Source organism: Leopardus geoffroyi, chromosome A2 (genome assembly GCF_018350155.1).
Source record: "Leopardus geoffroyi isolate Oge1 chromosome A2, O.geoffroyi_Oge1_pat1.0, whole genome shotgun sequence".
In the NCBI taxonomy this organism is placed as follows: domain Eukaryota; kingdom Metazoa; phylum Chordata; class Mammalia; order Carnivora; family Felidae; genus Leopardus; species Leopardus geoffroyi.
Genome location: NC_059331.1, coordinates 37,553,502 through 37,574,486, shown reverse-complemented (window position 1 = coordinate 37,574,486; position 20,985 = coordinate 37,553,502). Strand labels below are relative to the sequence as shown.

The window sequence follows — 20,985 nt, the reverse complement described above, 5'->3', positions numbered from 1 at the left end:
GTCACCGTCATTTTAAATCACGTATTTAAACAATACATTGACATGTTACTTTACAATTATACAAACTATATTTACACGCAATTAGAACTATTCAAACATACTTAAAATTATATTAAATATTTATAATTATCTTCTATGTAAAATACATTCATATGTAAAATCATTACCTGCATTACATGTGATATATACGTAAAAACATTTGTATGCAGATAAAGGTGTGCAAATATACCTATATCCATATATAAATATATATAAATGCTAGATTGAGCACCTCTTAAAAGATCTTTGTTGCTTTTTTTTTTTTTTTTTTTAGTTTGTGTACGTGTGCGTGTATGTCACATAATTCTATGGAAACTTCTACTATTTAGTTCACCTTGCAGAATTGTGTAAAATATAATTACTCACCAATCAGCACTTTTGCTACCTTCAATACCTCCCCTCCATGTTACAAAGTTGTTTCTTCAATGACTTTTCAGTTTGATCTGCTGGAGGCATTTGAACCTGCATCAGAAAGGCATCTTTGGTTGGCCTGAAACATTTTAAATACATCAAATCTAGAATCGCAGGAACAGACACACCTGTAATCAAGTCATCGGAATATTACACACAATTCCATACTGCCTTGTGACTTAATTGTGGACTTTTAGCAGCCTGGGGCATTCAGGTTCACATGAGAAAAAATGTTTGCAACCCCTCAGGCACAGAATATTCTCACTGTGCAGAAGGAACAATTTCCAGTGACAAGAGCCCATTTTGCCAATTTGCTGTCCAGAACTCAGACTAATGAGTCACAGACAGCAGAATAAAGAAACTTAACACTCTTGGCATTAATGAGTAGGGTAAGGATTGGTCATTTTAAATGCTCCTCAGTAATGCCATAAAGTAACAAAATAACATTAAAAAAAAAAAAAAAAACAACCCACAGGCACCTTGGCGTTTGAGCAACGACTTTATTTTAACCCAGCATCTGCCAAAATTTGTAGGAATACCTTCCCTATGCCAAGAGTTCTCTATCTTTTTCCACATAAACATTTGAAATAAAGAAGAATACCTTTAAAAAGTAACCATATCAATTTTGTTCACTCCCATTAGACTTTTAAAAATACTACCACTCTTCACTGTCACCCGTCTAGTGTTTTAAAAGCTTTATCGCTAATGTGAAATATATAGATAAGAGAAACACAGAAAGTAAAAAAATCATCAAAAATGCATCTTTGGTTCCCCAAAAATACATTTTAAGACACTGAATGAATATGTAATTGTTAAAACCAACACAGAGGACCGAAGCCTTTCTTTCGATGTTCCCAACAGGATAATAGAGTGTAACAGTTTATAAACACAAGCCAGGAATTAAAATTAAAAACTACCCCAGGTCAGAAATGAGACCACTTTATAATTAGAGGAAAAAACTACCAGTCCCCAGTGGAGATTAAGAAGGGGATGATTTCTGAAAATGTACATGAGAGGGACAAAAATAAACAACTTCCACAGTCTGGTGGCACAATTCTGTTCCCTTGTGATGGAAACACAAAAAGGAGTCTCTAACAAGCTCCAAAAATATGTGTGTGTGTATTTTAAGTAAAATGTAGCTTTCCAGACAACTACGTTTTTCTGCTGGAAATAATGAACTAACATAAAAATGATATAAGGATGTGTGTAAAAAGGACATTTAAGAGAAACAGGTTGAAGAGCTTCATAAATTTACCAAAGATTGAATTAAAGCTGGATGTGTAAGATGTAGTGATAAAACAATTGGGGGCTGTTCCTTCTTTAAGCAAGGATGGTTTGGGCTTTATCAGGAACCGGGCTTGCATAACTAATCAGTGGCATGACCAGCCCCGACTCTGAAACGGGAGTCCCAGGCAGTCCCTTGCATAGAGGCGCAAAACTCATTACGTTTGATATGCCTTGTTCTTGACCTAAATGCAATAGAAATTCTTCCTTGGGGTGCATGATATACATGAAAAAGTACAACTTCTTTTTAAAACGCCATTAGAATATTTTATTGTGTGTGGACATACACTCTTGTTACTCCTAAATGCTATTCTATTGAGTACAGTTTATATTCACTGGCAAAGCGAAATCTCCGGGGAAGCCAGAGAGGGAATGCAATTTCTAGTAATAACAGCTCACAACAGTGAATACTATCCACTTATCCCCACAATTTCCAGCTATTTTGGACTCCTTTCTGAATTAACCTTTCATATCAAAAGGAGCAATTCTGCACACTAGAGACTCTGGCACAATTTCATGCATAATTTATTCACTCAGTTCAACATTAAACGCACAGTCCTTGACTTTGTCAAGGTGGATTCTGTTGGCAGACTTCACAAGCAGCAAAACAGGAGAAAGGAGATCTACAGTTCAACCTCTTCACCTATTCTGTCTGGCGAGAGATGGTGGTGGGGGTGGAGGGAAGAGAAAAATAAGGCACAGAGCTCTGTCATCTGTAGAATCCCTGGCAAGAACACAGTATTTTCACATCAGTAGCCTCTGAAAGGTTTTGTTTTGTTTTGTTTTGTTTTTTTCTTTTTTTAAAGCCCAGAACAACTGAAATAAGCTTGAATTCTGTTTCACCAACCAAAGTCTGGGGCAATTTGTTACCTGACCGGCCCACCGCTCACAGGAAAACAACACTTGTGTCTCGGGTTGCTTAGTAGAGGCGGGTGGAAGAAATGAACTTGAAGCTGTTATTCAAACAAACCCGCACATTAGCTTGAGGTCATATTAGAAGGGCTCGTTTTAGAGACTTAAATAACGCAGACTTCCCAATGAGATCCCAAATCCCAGTTATGCACTCCCAAATTGGCCTTCAAGAACAGAGACATGGGTTTTTTCTCCTAAACCACCCATTTGAACCCTCCGAGGAGGGCTGTGTGTATAACCAGTTGTAAAAACGGAACCCTGATGCACCAAGAAACTGTTCCTCTGCCTTCTCAGAGTCGGCTGAAGCTCGGAGTAGACAGGAAATCCATTTTCTCTCCTTTAAAGGCCACTTTCCTCAGAGCTATTCAGTCAGATACCTGAGTCCAACTACTGTTTAGGTTGAAACCCACAGATGGCCCTTCTTTTGTCTCATGGATTACAAACGATTCGGTTCCTCCTGTAACAGGTGGGTTTTTTTTTTTCCTGTTAATGATGACTATATAAATACTTAATATATGCCAACAACTTTAAGTTTTCACAATGATTACTGAATTAATTCCACTGATTCCATGAAACGTCACCATGAGATGGTTAATCACATCACACGCCGCCGATGAAGAAACTGAGGCTCTGAGGTCTCCATGATTACGCAGACCCTTGCGGGCCTCGCTCTCCGTTGAAAGGCAAACCACGAAACGAACGCAATAATGAAATTTTAACGCTGAAACAGATTCAACGTGATTTCCCTAAACACGCTAGACAATGGTCTCTAACTTATCACTTGCTCATTAAAATATTACCTGCCAGAAGCCAAGGCCCACTTTCCAAACCCGTGAATAATATGAGGCCCAAGAGTGCACAATGAGACGCCTTTGGAAATACCACAAAATGCTAGAACTTTTCACACAGGACACCTTGGCAAAAGTCTTTAAATCTAAACTTTCTTAGCCGGCTTCCCCCACAGTCTAGTTAGAAGAAGCCCAAAGCGCATGAATTGGAGCCTTACCAAAACCGAGCCTCACTTTTATAATTTGCCTTTAAATTTACTGCAAGACCATGAAAATTAAATGCCTCAGATACCGTCGAAGTAGCTCAGTGAGAGTTCAGCCGTTCTCCTCAGTAACCATTCAGCAGCCTTTTTATTGTCTCGAGGCTCTGGATTTGGACCAAATCCTTGAAATCTGTGAAAACTCAGAGATGAAGCAGGTTTTCAGTTTATGACTTTTTCAAGCCAAAGATTCCCATCTTAATGATAACATAACAAAATGACCTACCAAAATCGAGTTTACAAGTATCGTTTTCCTCTCGATTCCATTTCCTCGCCTCCCCAAGCCACTGTGCTAGGGAGGCAGTGGGAATACACAAGGCCCACTGGATGGGTCGGACTCAAGATGGCTGGAGTCCTTGACATGCCCACCCCTCACCTCCCTTGCTGCAACGTTCCCAACAGCCATGAGCGTCACAACAGTGGCCTATAGCCTCAGGTCCCTTGGAGCAAGATCTCCTGCTTCCAGAGTGAGAATCACGTCACAACACTTTTAGAATCCTGTGTCTCGGAAGCTAAACACTATGTCAGGGCTGTACTTCCCGATACATGCTGGGAACCATGTCAGTTCCTTCACTTCCTGGCCTGGTGACCTTGGGCACATGTCTTCATTTTTCTGCACCTCGGTTTCCACATTAGGAAATAAGATGAATACTCTCTAGGTTGTGGAACTCTCGTGGCAAATTAAGGTGGTAACCTTTTTTAGTTGCTTAACTCACAGCCTGGCACAGAGGAGTGCAGTAGTCACAGGTAACATTCATTTGCTTTTCACCACAGCTTTCGGTTTAATCTTCTTAACACAGAGGTTATCCGCCATATTTGTCGGACAGACGCGGAAGCCAAACTCACAAAGTCAGTCACATGGGTAAATACGGCTCAGAAGATAAGCCAAGAGTTGGCATTGGGACATCTATCTCTCTTTGACATCAGATCTCGAGAAGCTTACAGGGCCATCCTGTGCTGCCCCGCTAATAAATGTTACTCAAAGGAGGTCCGCAAGAGCAGACAGAGTATGGAGGAGAGATTTGTGAAGGGCCATCAACTTACCTCGCAGCTAAATAAATTTGATTTGCTACTTATTCCTACATCATCGTCCAAGCACTCCATAAAAGGGCTGTCCAAACAGGTGCTCCAGCAGGGCCCCCTCGCCCGGCGGGGGCATCCAGCCACCAGCTGCTGCTTATACCTGTGACCTTTGCAGAAAACTTGCCTTTGGCAGACGGGAGCCGCTTCCTCTGAGACAGAGACCTGCAGGGGGTGGGTTAATCAATATTCTCCAGGGAAGGAGAACACAGAGAACGTGTATGTAGAAATTTCGCGTAAGGAATCAGTCCACACGATCATGGAGGTCAGCAAGTCTAACTCTGCAGTGTGCCAGCAGCCTGGAAGCTAGGAAAGCTGGTGGCACAGTTTCAGTACGAAGGCCGGCAGGCAGAGACCCAAGAGAGATGATGGTGCAGATGAAGTCCACGGGCAATGTGCTGGAGGATTCCCTCTTGTTTGGGAGGCTGGATTTCTTTGTTGTATTCAGGCCTTCGACTGATTGTGCAAGGCCCACCCACATTATGAAGAGCCATCTGCTTTACTCAAAACTCACGCATTTAGATGTTAACCTCACCCAAAAACATTCACCAAGTGGACACAGAAAATTTACTGTCACTGGAGCTTGCCCCCAGCCTTCCCCATCCAGATGGCCAATGAGTGATTAATATAGGATTCAAAGGGTTCAGGCAGAATGACTTTATAGATCAGACTGAAGCTAGCCTTCATATAAAATCGTATCCTCGCTTGGGACTTTCTCCTTCCCTATTCAGCTTCCGTCTCTCTCCCTCTCTTTCATCTTCTCTCTCTCTCTCTCTCCCCCACCCCCTCTCCTTCACTTTCTTTCTCTTTCTCCCTTTCTCTCTCTCCCTCTCTCTTTCTACCTCTCTTTCATTCTCTCTCTCTCTCTCCATAGCAAATAGATTAGTGTTTGAAATTTCTAAGTCATATTCTCTGACCTTCTTTCTCCTCTGTAAGAACCCCCGCATGGAATGGAAGGTTTACAGAGCCAAACGCCTTCATATAGCATTCAACTCCCTTCATGCCCTGTGCTCAACAACTTTGCTAAATTTACCTGACAGCCCATCCCTCCCCATCAAGGAGGTGTCTGAGTCCATTTGGGCTGCTATGACAAAAATAACATAGATGGTGTGAGTTGAACGACACCGATTTCTCACATTTTGGGAGGTGGGGAAGACCGAGATCAAGGCACCAGCAGATTCAGGGTCGGTGAGAGCCCAATTTCTGGTTCATAGAGGCCATCTACTGGCTGCATTTCCCACAGATGAATGGGGCAAGGGAGCCATCGGGGGGCTCTTCTGGAAGGCTGCTTGTCCCATTCATGAGGGCTCTACCCTCGTGACCTATTCACCTCCCAAAGGCGCTGCTTCTTGATACAATCACACTGGGGACTAGGTTTCTACGCATGGAGGCATCGTCATCCACCTGGCCTGCCAAGCTGAAACACGGGGTGACAACTTTGGCTTCGGTCTCCTTCAGTCCTCCAGGTCACCCTGAGTCCACCGGGCCTGCCGCTTCCACATTTCTCCACACTCTCACGTCTTCCCCCTTCACACCGGAAGCCCCCTCATTCATCTTCTCTCACCTGGGCTGTTAAAATCCTCCTAATTCCCTGTCTCCTGTCTCTCACCTCTGAACATGGCATCCAGTCTGAGCATGTTACCTGACCTCACTGACGAGAGAGCCCTGAGTCCTTCTCATGCTAATAAGGCTTTTCTTGATTGACCCCAACAGACATCTATGACCTCTCTACCTTCCCAGATCCCTCAGCCCAGCATACTCCGACGTTCCCACTGCTCCCCACACATCCTATCATCTTACAGGCCTCCAAGGACCACTCCTGGTCCTGGGTAACTTTACAGCTGTAATGCTGTCCACGTGGAAGGCACCTTGCCCCCTGGGCGCACACACAACCTCAACCCACTCCTCCCCTCAACCGACTCCTCCCAGCTCAACTGCCACCTTCTGTCCTCTTTTGGGTTCTTCTAAAACAGAGCCTGAATCCAGCACTTGAACACAGATGATTGGTTTGCGAAGAGATTGCCAGAAGCTGGATGTTCCCCCAGAAACAGAATGTTTCTCAGAATTGTTAGTTTAGTTTAGTTTATTTATTTTTGAGAAAGAGAGAGAGCATGGCAGGGACAGAGAGAGAGAAAGAGAGAGAGAGAGACAGAGGGAATCCCAAGCAGGCTCTGCACAGTCAGCGCGGAGGCTCAAACTCACCAACTGTGAGATCATGAGCTGGGCCAAAGTCAGATGTCTAACCAACTGAGCCACCCAGGCGCCCCTTAGAATTGTTATTGTAAAAGTGGAGAGACAGAGCATTTACCTATTGGCTTTCATTCCCCCATCAGTGGGAGGTCGCTCTTGGGGGCATTAACTACCTGGGCAGTTCCCACCATACTTTCAAGCCCTGATGGAAGAGTGAAAGCTCTCTGACAGAAAAGCTGAGAGGCCCCATTCACACCACCAGTGGACCAGAACCAGTGCCTGTCTGGCAAGGAGTCAGAGGTAGGCAAAGAGGAGGTGATGAATGCCCCTCCCCCCCAAACACCTGCTACACATGCTTTGCAAAGCTTTCTCCTTCCCTTCCGAAGACAGTTCTTCCAAAGCCCTCTGCACTTAGACTTCCTACAGCACTTAGTCGACTGTGTTATGATTGCTTACTGCTTTCTCTTCCTCTCTCTCTCACTCTCTCTCTCTTTCTCTCTCCACCCTGAGCTCTGAAAGGACATGTGGGGCTAGTAAAGCAGTGGGTCTATACTTTTCCTCAAATGTCTATTAAAGGAATCAACCAACAAAGTTTTTCTGAAGCCACTCCGTGGTACTGAACGTCCAATTCCAAATATTTTGAACACAGGTAAAAAGGAAAACCAATTCCTTAATATGAAGTTTCAGATCCGCAGCCCTTCCCTGTCAAATATACAACCACATACTTTAGACTCAGTCAAAAACGCTATAGTAAAGTCCTTTTCATCTTGTCCTTTGTAATTTTAAAAGTAATAAGTAACAAAGACAGAGGGAGCCAAACGCTCCAGGCTGAAGGAATGTAAAATGTATACATGTATATTTTTTAAAGTCAGTATTCAATACATCTTTATTGTATTTTCAAAATTTTTTTCTTACTGTAAATGTAATCAATAACAAGTTACCTTTAAAATAATTTAAGCAAGTGTCTATATATTTTTTTTCTATTCCAACTTCATTCAGATTAATCTGAAGAATTTTTTTTCTGTACCCTTCTTTTCCTGTTTGCTTGATGGACCGTGACATAAACTCAATACAAATATGGGTGGTTGTTCAGAGGGGCAGCCTAGAAAAGCTAACTGGCTGATCACAATTAACAGCCTCATCCTAATTGCAGGATTAGATGCACATCCTAATCCAAAACAATCGTGTTCCCAAATTTCTATCAATTTAAAATGGAATATTCCAGTGCCTTTGATTATTTTTCCATTTTATAGAACATACGGCTGGGAAGAAATGTGCAATACACAGCTCCTCAACAATCCTGAAAGGTAAAGTAAACTATTGTGACTTTTGGTAGGGTTAGGCGTGCCATTCAACAGGTATTTATTGAGCACATACCATGGGCTGGCATTGTGCTAATAGTTGTATTTATTATTAAGCACACAGAGCCAATCTGCCAGCTCAGACTCCAAAAGGTCACATTGTCTTGAGATGTTATCATCAGACTCTCGTGGAAAGCCAAGTTGACACCATTTAGCAAAGCTAACCAATATCCCACTAATTGTGCATACACCTAAAACAAGAATTTTTCTCCCTTCAAAGATGTTCACCGTCTGTTAAAGGTGGTAGTCCCTACAGTTTTAGCCAATGCCTATATTTAGATTTACATTTCAGCTGTTACCTACCCTTTTCTTTGTCCAGAAGTATTTTATCCCCTTCTGTGTATATATAATATGTTATATATTATGCATAAAATATATAAAATGTAATATATATAAAATACATATATGAATATATTTCATATATGAAATATATACTCTATATAAATATACATATGTGTATGCATAAAATATGCACAATAAATATAACCTATATAAAATATACATAAAATACAATTTATAACTTTAACAATTTTAAGTGTCCAATTCAGTGACATTAAGTGCATTCGCAATGTGTCTACTTTCTGTCTCTAAGAATTTGTCAATTCTAGGTAATTCATATAAGAGGACTCCTACACTGTTTGTCCTTTAGTGTCTGGCTTATTTTAATTAGCATAATGTTTTCAAGATTTATCCATGTTCTAGCGTGCATCAGAATTCCATTCCCTTTTGAGGCTGAATAATATTCCTTTGTATCAAATGCTATATTTTGTTTATCTACTTCTCCATCGATGGACACTTGGGTTGATTCCACTTTTTGACTATAGGCACAAATAATGCTATGAACACTAGTGTGTAATTATCTGAGTTCCTGCCTTCCATTCCATTTGGAGCTAATTTCTTGTATGTGACTTAAGGTAAGTCCAACTTCATTCCTCTGTATGCAGATGCCAGACTGTCCTCTCCTCTTGAATGACCTTGCATCTTTGTTGAAAATCAGTTGGCCATATATGTCCTCTTACATATTGGAATTTAGTCCCAGTGGATCACTTGTAAAAACTAAGCACTAGAGAGCAACAAAAATTCAATAAGTCTCACACTGTCTGCAAAGAGAAATGGTCTTTGACACTGCACAAAACATAAGATTTTTAACATGGTATTTGCCAATGTCGCTTAGATCCCTTATTTTGAAAAATTCTGATATTAAAAGTACTAAATTATTATTTAGCCCCACATCTAAATATGTCACATGACACACGAGATACAGAGGAGCATTGACTCCAGTTTTCACACCGATGTAAGGGTCAGTTGCATTGCACCCACCTGCTTCAGTGTTCTCCAACCCATGAGGGCTCAGCAATAACTCCATTAGCAATGATTTTTAGCAGGGCGACTGGGTGGCACAGTCAGTTAAGTGTCCGACTCTTGAGCTCAGTTCAGGTCACGATCTCCTAGTTTGTGAGTTCAAGCCCCAAATTGGGCTCTGCGCTGATGGTGTAAAGCCTACTTGGGATTCTCTCTCTCCCTCTCTCTGCCTCTCCCCCGCTGTGCGTGCACGCTTTCTCTCTCTCTCTCTCTCTCTCTCTCTGTCACTCAAAATAAATAAATAAACTTAAAACAAAAATTAATGACTTTTAATGACATTGTCTTAGGATGTTATCATCAGACTCTCGTGGAAAGCCAAGTTGACACCATTTACCATACTGGATAATTTCACTAATGAACAAAACATGTTCTACAATTCTCAGGCTACAAGATACAAATGGCGGTATCTTTCAAACTAATGGGTCCCCACTTCTGCGTTTAGCTGACTACTGCCCAGCTGAATTCAATCCATTATCAATTATTAGCTAAGGGACTCAGCAGACAGAACTAGCTTAAGATTAGGGCACACAATTCACTGGACCCAGAAAAAGTAATGGAAACATCTCAGCTACCTCAAACTTCATCTTGAAGTTCCATCTTGTATTTCCCTTTGAAAATGTTACCAGGCAAAATAGAACAAAACGAAACAGAAAACCATAAAAATAGAAGTTTTTTTAAAACTCAAAGGAAATAATTGAGGTCATTCATGGACAGACCGTCTGTAAATGAAGAGATTATAAAGCCTATGGCTCAAACAGGTACACGAAAAGATACTCAACATCACTAATCATCAGAGAAATGCAAATCAAAGCCACAGATAACACCTTACACCTGTTAGAATGGCTACTGTCAGAAAGCCAAGAGATAACAAGTGTTGGCAAGGATGTGGACAAAAGGGCTTGTGCATGGTTGGTGGGAATGTAAATTGGTACAGCTACTATGGAAAACAGTATAGAGGTTCCTCAAAAATTAAATATAGGACTACCGTATGATCCCACTTCTGAGTCTGTATCTGAAAGAAATGAAATTACTTTCTCGAAGACAGATCTGTGTCCCCATGCTCCATGCAGCATTATTCACAACAGACAAGCTATGGAAACAACTTAAGTCATCACTGGCAGATGAGTGGATAAAGAAAATGTGATGTCTATATGCACAGTGGAATAGCGTTCAGCCATAAAAAAGAACATCCTGCTATTTGCGACAACGTGGATGGACCTTGAAAGCATTATGCTAAGTGAAATAAGTCAGCCAGAGAAAGACAAATACCATATGATCTCATTTATATGTAGTATCTGAAAAAGCTGAATCCATAGAAACAGAGAGTAGCGGGGTGGTTTCCAGGGGCTGGGGCAAATAGGAAGATGTTGGACAAAGAGTACAAAGGTCCCGTTATAATATGACCAAGTGCTGGCAACATAATAACAACAGAATGACGAGAGCTACAAACACTGTATTATATACATTAAACTTGCTACTAGAGTAGATTTAAGCTCTAAATCTTATAATTACAAAAATAGTAATTATATCAGGTGGTGGAGACACTAACTAACCCCATTGTGGTAATCATTTTGCCATATATACCTGCGTTAAATCGTCACACCGTACAGCTTAAACTTACACAAGATACCGTGTCAATTTTATCTCAGCAATGCTGGGGGCAGGGAGAGAAAGGGCTGGGGGAAGAAAGCAGCTGTTTAATAAAGAAAGCTCTTTAAGAAAGCAGCGCTCTGTGATTTGCTTGGGGAAGAGACACCGGGAGGCCAAGTGTAAGTGGCAGGGGTAGAAGGCATGAAGAAAAAGACTTCATTGCTGCTTTACACAATTCTTTGCGTGACCCTTATAAGACAAACATCAAAGCATCTTATAATTTGTGACTTTAATGCATTAATGACTGAAAATATTTTTATTAAACATGTAAAGTGTGTAATTCATAAAATGTTTAAAATGTAATAAGACATTTATGTTACATGTGCATTGCAAAACAAAACAAAAAGTGACCAGAGGTTGTGCCATTATCTTCTGCTGAAGTTTCTGAAACGTATCTCACAAGTCAGTGATATTGAACAATATCAACACCAACAAATAAATGTTTACAAGCTGATGAGCCTACTTAAAAGACTTGATCCTTAGTTTCCTTATTTGTAAAATGAGGCTATTAGTAATCATTTTAAGGGATCGCTGTAACAAACAAATGAGATAGTAATGCAGAATCAGTACAGTGGGCGGCAGATGGTCAGGACTCAACAAACGTAGTTCTATTCTGAATATATTAGTTATCTTTTCTTAGGAAAGTGGTGCGGTTCCTATATATCTACTCTGGTTATCTTTGTAGAAAACGAAGCAAGATTATCACCCATCCGAACTAGTTGCTTGATATAATCTCTGAGGGTCACCTGGAGTATCATTCCTTCTTAAAGAAAGTTCATAAAGAACAAAGCTGAAGACATAGGAAGGTTCCAGTCTCTCAATCACTTAAGCTTCAGAGAGGAAAATCTCATTAAAACAATAAATAATTTGTTAAATTTTTTTTAAAAAGTTCAAAAAACACTTGACTTGGTATGTAAAGCCAAGCACGACACGTAGTAACTATTTTATCAGTAATTTTTTACCTATATGTTGGCAAAAATATCAAATAAAACTATAATGTCATCCCATTTCCCTCTTATTGGCACTCATACAAGATAAATATTCCATAGAGTGTGAACCAAAATTAAGCTCATTTAAAAAGATCATTACAATGGGATCCTTTCCTCACAATTAAGGGAGCTGGAGTAAATATGAATTCAAGGAAACAATTCAAGAAGTGAAAAACTATCAGGTAATTAACAGATTAAAAAAAGGGATTTTTTTCTTAAGTTTACCTATGTATTTTGAGAGAGAGTGTGTGTGCGCATGCCCTTGAGCCAGGGAGGGACAGAGAGAGGGAGAGGGAGAGAATCCCAACCAGCCTCCACACTGTTAAGAGCAGAGCCCAACCTGGGGCTCGATGTCACTGTGAGGTCAATCCATGACCTGAGCCGAAATCAGGAGTCGGATGCTTAACCAAGCCACCCAGATGCTCCTCAAAAAATGATTTCTAATGCAATCCACAAGCAAACAGTAAGCAGCAAGGATTTCAACCAAATGTTATTAGGAGAAACTACCATCACTATTCCAATCACTACCTAGATCAATACATAGACGTTTTCATCAATAAATTAAGGTATAATTAGTAAAAATTTATTGCTGCCTTCTGGAAGCATGGGAAGCTTAGAGCCACTATTCTAGCCCTTAACTGAGAGGAGAGAATTTTGAAGGTACTTTAGACAAAGAAAAGATTCCACGTTGGTCTTCTCCATTGTTTACAGGCTAAGAATAAAGGCATTTTTAAAAACCCTGGAAATTGATATGGCACCTAGCTAAGGAGGGTAGAGTTGACCCTTGGGTGTATGTTTAGATGGAAAAACAGATGGATTAAATGTATTATCATCTAGTAAATGTCAATAAATTGGCAAAGAAGTAATTATTTTCAAATCCAGGCTATGACTTGATGCTTACACTCTCACCTTGTGATATGGAAGGAGATGTAAGTTTCACTTTAAAGCCCATGAGCCTGCAATATAGTTTAATAGTTTAGATCACGGCATCAGGAGTCAGATGGTCCGAATGCCCGATCTCCTATGTCACCCTGAGCAGATCACCTCGAGCCTAAATTGTTCATCTGTAAAATGGGCCTAAAACGTGTGCCTGCCTCAATTCAGTGGGACAGTGCACAGGAGCACTCAGAGCAGGGGCCGGCAACGCCCCATCCACTTCCGTGATTATTGCTATTGTTATTATTAAGGGAGAAACTCTGTTGGGTGGATATTTGGACTTACATTTCTTTCCTTAGAAAAACATTAGACCCATCTTATTTTGGATACACCCAAAGAACGGGAATGATACTATGTGGGGAGGCTTCTCCCCCAAGTATTAAGAAATAATTCAGTCACAGTTTCTGCTTTCTTTAGCACAACGAGAAAACACCACACTTACCAAAGGAATGGCTTCCACCCAAACATTCCATTGAATGTTTCATTTTGCTTCTCAATTTCTCGATTTTAGTGTTTGAGAACTAATGAATGACCATGCAATTTCGGAGTATGGATGTGACACAATTCTGTGGCACACACAGGAATTTGCCATCCACCCACAGACCTTTTGCCAAAACTAGAGTCTCCAGCCACAAATTCTGCCAGTGAGCCCATCCCTCTGGCTGCAATCAAGAGAACAGTGTTCTTGGGAACATACCTCCTGCTCAAATAAAGAGCTCAGAGCACAAGGCAGAGGGCATCCGCAAAGAGAAATAATTTTGGATGAGAGATGTATAAAACTAAAAGAAAACCCCCCAAAACAAACAAAAAAAAAACCACCTTAACTCCCATGTGGGCAAGCATTAAACTGGTCTTCATGGAAAATGCCAATCCATTTACATTTTCCTTAATGCTGCCTAAGTGCTTATTGTGAAAGCACTGAAATACTGTCTATTTCACTATTACCCCCAAGTGAAAATGATTTTGAGATGTCTTCTGTATTCTTTGCTGGGGCCTGAAAAGAAATCACTACATTACCTTGCATTTGCTCTTAGAGTCATTAGCCTTAGACAGCACCATCATTTAAGAAATTTATCATCGCTGCTGTCCTTCACACAATGTATTAGTGCAATACATTATAAGAACACCTCACTCTGATGATGTATGACTCCAAAAATGGCAACATCTGGGGACAAATGAGTCTAAGAATAGATCTGGGGTAAGAGAATAAATGTATAGATCCACCTTGGTAATGTTACTCTGAAATAAACCAGTGTTTGCTATTTTCAACCAGTCCCTCTAACACTTATAACAATCTTTACAACTTCCCTGATTTAAAAAAAAGAGACAATTATTCATGACATTAAATTGATTTTTCGTGACAAAGAAGGAAGGTCTCTAAAATTAGTGGGTTGGTTCATTGAGGGATAACCTCGCAGGAGCTTGATGATAAATTTCAATCGTGGCTTTCAAGAAAACTCTAATTTAGTCCACCTCTCGCTCACTTAAATTTTTCACTAGATTCTCCAAAGGAGAGAGCAGATATTAACGTCTGGTGTCTTCAAGGGTATTAGAACCAAAATTGAGTCACAATTAATTAGTCTATACCAAATTCTAGTTTTCTACATGGCGGATGATACATTTTTTTCCAAAGCTTAGTTCCCCCATTTTCATTCTTCAAAGTCCAGAATACTGTCCTTTCCATTACTTTTGCCTAAATAGGACACGAATATTTTAACTAACTACTGAAATAAATCATTATGAACATTCAACCTCAGAGAAAATGATGGCAAATGAAAATGCCTCACTGGCCCAATTCATGCACACTACAGTAATCTGTAGAGCCACAAGGTCATTCTTAAAATGGGCAGGGAGTGCCTGCTTTTCAAACTCTCCAGCACAGTTCAAGAACCGGCCCTATTTTCCCGTTTTAAGCACTGTGTCTCTAGGAGTCAGGGCCAAGTGATGCCACAGTCCAACCTGCGACCCTATCCCATCAGCCCATCATGTTTCCTCAGCTGAAGATGATCAATATTCCCCATGCTAAGAGAAGACGAACAGATTCAGTGGATAAAATGCCAGGCATGAACCCTCCCACATGATGTCCAAATGGTGTATTTCCTATAACTGTGTTAACACGCCAATCAGCTTGGAATCTGAGTGTGGTGAACTCAGAAGACACCACCAGCTCCTTTTACGCCATGTCCCACCAACATGAATCTCAAAAGAGACTTGGGGCTCTCGGGGCTCTCAGTCTGCTACAAGAGCATCATATTATCTGACCTTCACAAGCAAACTCTTTCCTCTCACAGGATGTTGTGGAGGAAGCAAAAACCCTAGTCTAGACCACTCATCGGTGGTGATCAGGGATGCTCCCACACTCTGTCATCGTGTCATCTCTGCCAGGGCATCTCCCTATGTGATTTGTGACAGATTTACTAAACCAGCAGGGAATCTTGATTTTGGTGGTGAAGAAACAGAGAGGTGGACAGAAATACAGATGGGTCAGAGAGACTGAGAAACAGAGAGGGGGGCAGAAGGGAGGAAGGAATGAAAAAGAAGGGGATAAAAGAAATAAATTGCTGAGCTTCAAATTGTTTCATATTTAATGAGCTAACAACTATCTTAAATCAGAAATCCTATCCTCAGATGTTAAAAGAGAATATATTCAATGCCTGGAGAGCAGCACCGAATATCATCTTCCAGTGACATTATTTCCTTTCATGAAATAGAAAACCTTGGCAAAATAAAATATTTAATTAAGGAACATATCATTGTGTCATTGAATAATTTTCCAAAATTATTTCCTCCTTTTTCACTGTTAGGGAACTTTCGCTGCTTGCCGTTGCCATTATCCTAGCTTGCTCTCCTTCCTGCTTCTTGTTTTCTCTTCTAAGTTCTTTCTGAGAATAGGATTTCTGATTTACTGAGCAAATTAAATAAAAAAAGCCACTGGAGGCTCAATATTAAGATACAACCATTGTGTTTATTCCAAGATACCTTTCCCCCCAGACTCTTTTAAGTAAGTGTGCCTCAAAACATTACCCCACTCAGCAATCCCCAAACATTATGGAGTTTGGCTGATTTCATTTAAAAATAACGTGTCCTCTGCACCTAAGTGGATTATTAGCCCATGGTGGTCTCTGTGGGAATCTCAAGTCGTCTTCTAGCCCCTTTACTCCTTTCACCAAGAATGGGACACGCTCAGGACCACAACAGAGTCAGGCTCTCTCTCTCTCACCTCCTCCCACAACTGACTAAACAGACCCAAGAAGTCAAATGTTCTGGAATTCTCTGCTTCTCTCGCTCCTTTTCCTCTGTATCCTTTTTTCTTTGACATCAATGGTAAGATTCAAAATTTGTATGAGGTAGGAGGAAACAGATAATTTGATTTATGCTCTCATCTCTGGAAAACAAACCAGCCTTCGCTTGGCATCAACCTAAATGTCAGAAGTTTGGAGTAAAACGTGCAGCCAACAAAAGAGCATTCCGATGATTTCCTTCGCCTTTTCCCCAAGGGACCTTGTGGAGAATGACAGAACTCAGGACAAAGCAAAATTCAGCTGGGATGCAGTGGACCATATTGGTTGAGTGGTCCTCTGGCATCAGAAGCATTGCTGCTTTCTAGTTGTGCCTTTGTGCAAGCATCTCACTTTCTCCAAGTTCCATTTCATTTGATGGCATATGATAAGTTGTTGATAAATACCACTTAATTTTACTATGAGTCTTGGGATGCTTGTCTAACATCATCTCCTAGCTTCTATTTCAATTAGAAAGGATAGGTCTGCCTAATTCTTAATTTGAGGCAAATAGAAAGGGTGACTTACAAAAACAAACAGGCTAAGACATGAAAAATCACAGTAAACTTGTTTTTTGCCATGGCATATCAAATGAAAACCAGGAAAACACGCAATGATTCCATTGATCATATACTCACATATACTCATTTAATATTAAACACAAGGATATATATGTATGTATGTATGTATGTATGTATGTCTGGCCTTGTGATAGTCACAGCAGGAACATAGAAGAGATATGGGGCATTGTTCCTTGAGTCAAAGAGCTGCCAATCTAGCTGAGAAAACAAGATGGACATCGAATAGTGGGATTTGGATCCGTTAGTGATTGAGGCAGATCTGAGAGCAAGGGTTGGACCGCTATGGGTGATAATGGCTGGGAAGAGGCGAGGAAGGAGTGTGAACCAAGGGAAATTTAGATTGAGACAGGCAGACGGAAAAAGTGAGGATACTCTGGGAGGAGGCCTCAATGTGAGTGGAGGGACAGAGACAGAGAAGAGCATGGCGAGAGAGGGAAATGGAGAACCGACCTCGCTTCAAAAGACAGCAAAGAGATGGAGCTCAGTCTGTGAGGTGGACAACTGGGAGCCACTGACAGTTCCTGAGTCAAGAAGCATGAAGAGAGGGGGTGGCAAAGTCAGGGTGCAAATAATTACGTACTATGAAGACTGCCTCCCAGATGGAAATTGTCAACGGTAGTGCCTGTGAGGATGAAGAGCTAACCTACAAGACAGCCGTGACTGAGAAACATCCAGAAAAATTCAGAAAAGATTATTGTAAGATTCCTAGCCTGGAGACTGGAAATTATCTGGCAGTTTTCGCTGTAATGAATAATGTTTTAGGGAGGCAACTTCAGGAGAGAGATTATGAAATTAGTTAAGGTTTTGCAATTCTGATGTCATAGCAAGATGTCCAAGAATCTAGGGTAATATCATATTAAGAGGGGGTTTGGATTCAATCTCTCTAACCATTTTCATAATTCGGGGAGAGCCACCCACCTTTATCCTCACAAGAAACATCTCCCTTGCAATCTTTCCTCCGTCTCCAGAATAAAAATAAATGAAAATTATTTACAATGACAGAAGTGATTTCATTTGAAAATGATGGCAGCTACCATTTTATTGTGCACCAAACTGAGTCAGAATCACCAAGTTCTTCAATGATATTCTGGAGAAACAACCTGGGAAGACAAAGTGAAATGGTGTGATGTTTCAGTCCAAAGAGACCTCATCTGGTCAATTAGAATTGCCTTTGTAATTCATGACTCAAGCCAGACTACTACACAAATTTCGCAATGAGAAATGAAATTAGTCCCATAAGTGTTCCTAACTGAAAAACCAAAAGAACAATAACAACAACAACAACAACAACAAAACAACAGCAAAAAACCCCAAAGCAGTAACAAAACCAAAACAACCAACCAAACAAACAAAAAACACAACGACTATTAGAAATAATCACTCGTTGGGGCAACTGGGTGGTTCAGATGGTTAAGCATCCAACTTCAGCTCCGGTCATGATCTCATGGTTTGGGAGTTCGAGCCCCATGAGCTGCTGACAGCTCAGAGCCTAGAGCCTGCTTTGAATTCTGTGTCTCCCTCCTTCTCTGCCCCTCCCCCATTCACACCCTGCCTCTCTATCTCTCAAAAATAAACACTAAAAGAATTGAAAGAAAGAAAGAAAGAAAGAAAGAAAGAAAGAAAGAAAGAAAAAAGAAAGAAAGAAAGAGGAAGGAAGGAAGGAGAAAGAAAGAAGAAAGAAAGAAAGAAAGAAAGAAAGAAAGAAAGAAAGAGAAAAAGAAAGAAAGAAAGAAAGAAAGAAAGAAAGAAAGAAAGAAAGAAAGAAAGAAAAAGAAAGAAAGAAAAAATCACTTGTCTCCCTTCTGTCCTGTCATACGACATAATTCCTTAATGAAATCAAATCATGTACCTTTGGGGTCCAGTGGGGAACATAATGTCATTTGAATCCTCTGAGTCTCCGTACAGAATCAGTGTGTAGAAAAATCTCCATATATTCCAGCCTCGAATCAAGGACAAGAGATTACCGGAGAAACAAAATATTTAGGTTGGCAAAAACAAAAGGCCCTGCTTGTTAATATGTTGCCTTCCACAAGTCTACTTCTCAGCAGGTGACATGAGACTTTGTCACCTACCATGGTGGCTACACAGGTTTAGATCTCAAAGTCTTTCTTCTCCTTGATAAGGACTACTTCTTTAAAAGTGTTGACGAAGATTTCACAGGTCTCTTTGAAAATAATTATTGCAAAAGACATGGCTCCCAGGCTTTATCCACGCATAGCAATAAGCCTCAGCTGCGAGCAAGTTTTTTAAGTCAAGATTTTTGCTTCCAAAACACAGATTTGTATGAATGCATTTAAAAACCTTATTAATTGGAACAGGCTACAGGCCAATTACTCCAGTGGCTTGAAAACAATCCCGAAATAATAAAATATATAATAATGCTGACTTTTCCCCCTGTTAATATCACCACAATCTGAGAAATCCTTTGGGGCATTGCACTAAAATATGATTTGGATCCTTAGTGACAATTAATTATGGAAAATCAAAGGGAGCTTTTGAAAAATAAAAAAAAATTATAATCAGGTATACTAGACATACATTTGGCATCATTTAGACAAGGTATGTTTTTCTTGACTGCTCTTTTAGCATGTTGCTATTTCTTTATTTTGCCACAGATGTTTTATTTTATAAATTGGTAAATCTCATAACTTCTATAGACTAAAATTTGTAAAGACAGGGTAAATGATTATAAAAACAGCAAAAAGCTAACCAGGCTGAAAGGCCAGATGCCAGCTGCTTTCTTGACAAGTAAACCCACCGAACAAAAAGAAAAGAAAAATCTAATACAAAAAATTATGTACATTTTTAACTGAAAACAAAAACTCATTGTACTAATTATAATAGCAGGAAATGGGTTTTTGTAGCCTCTTACGTGTGTCAACTCTCCTCCTGTCCCCTCTTCCCTTCCTGGCCTTCCCACACAAACACAGCCCTACACACACACACACACACACACACACACACACACACACACAGAAGTCTCTTCATGAACAGACAATGTGGTGAAAAAAGAAAGATTTCTCAAGTCATTTCCCATGAAACATAAAATGCCCACTTTTAGCTCCCTCCTGGAAGCTAGGGCATCGTGATCTCCAGAACACTCATCGTAATATACAAATATTACAATGAGGAGGGTAAAACATTTTACTTGCTGTTACCACCTCTTTCAAAACGTGGTTCCTTCGTTATCTCAACCTGTGGAACACAGAAATTGGCTTACACCTTCACAGTCTGAATCCTTCCTTTGGTAAGTAACACTGTGTATTTCTATAACAATACGTTTCATAAAGTTGGGGAGATGATACAAAAATGTCTGTAAAGTGCTTAGTTTGCATCATGCCTCATGAACTGGAGAAGGTTCTCGATCAACAGTAACTGCTACTGCTATTATTATTATTTCTTATTATTACTACTTGGATTAGCCAATGAGTAAGGACTGAGAGAAATGTACAATGAAAGCAGTGAAAGACAGGCTGGCAGGTCCAGCCCTGTGGTAGTGGGGAAGTGAGATAAATACCAGTCTGTGACAATTTTGCCCATGCCCAGGCCTGGCTTGACTCATTTGCTCCTATTACACATGCCCCAGTTTGGGATTGCCGTAACAAAATACTGTAGACAGGATGCCTTTTTTTAAATTATTTTTTTAATGTTTATTTATTTTGGAGAGAGAGAGAGTGTGTGTGTGTGTGTGTGTGTGTAAGCTGGGGAGGGGCAGAGAGACAGAGAGACACAGAATCCGAAGCAGGCTCCAGGCTCTGAGCTGTCAGCACAGAGCCTGATGCGGGGCTCGAACCCATGAACTGTGAGATCATGGTCTAAGCTGAAGTCGGACGCTCAACTGACTGAGCCACCCGGGTGCCCTGA

General features: G+C 40.5%; 1 long non-coding RNA gene across 2 annotated transcripts; it reads right to left on the bottom strand.

Moving 5' to 3' along the window:
* Positions 1 to 436: 436 nt before the first annotated feature.
* Positions 437 to 6,831, bottom strand: LOC123605870. 2 transcript variants are annotated; one of them, XR_006715967.1, is made up of 4 exons: positions 6,575 to 6,831; positions 3,727 to 3,827; positions 3,024 to 3,103; positions 437 to 529 (listed from the first exon to the last, which is right to left on the bottom strand). It is a non-coding gene; the product is annotated as an uncharacterized LOC123605870 (long non-coding RNA). The 2 variants fall into 2 exon arrangements; XR_006715966.1 differs by lacking the exon at positions 6,575 to 6,831 and having other exon boundaries at positions 3,727 to 4,053.
* Positions 6,832 to 20,985: the final 14,154 nt, after the last annotated feature.